The sequence below is a fragment of the Apis dorsata genome, unplaced genomic scaffold (assembly GCF_000469605.1).
Source record: "Apis dorsata unplaced genomic scaffold, Apis dorsata 1.3 scaffold_165, whole genome shotgun sequence".
Lineage (NCBI taxonomy): Eukaryota > Metazoa > Arthropoda > Insecta > Hymenoptera > Apidae > Apis > Apis dorsata.
The window spans coordinates 967790-968101 of NW_006263454.1; positions in this window are offsets into that span (position 1 = coordinate 967790).

Consider the following 312-nt stretch of genomic DNA (forward strand, 5'->3'; position numbering starts at 1 on the left):
GTGTACAGTAGATAATAGTATAAAATATATATTTTTTCCTTTAATAAACATGATAACAGCATTATCAATGGAACGATTAAAGATTTAATAAATTAAGATAAAAATGTGGTATATTTCAATGCATTGATTACTCGATGTACAAAACAGATACTGTATGAAATATAATCTGTTCAGGTAGAACTTTGTACTTTGTTGCATTATATCTACAGATACTGTTTACATCTCGGTTCTATAAAATCGTATTATGATCATTTCTGGTATATATATACATATATATATATATATATATATATATATATGTATATACATATA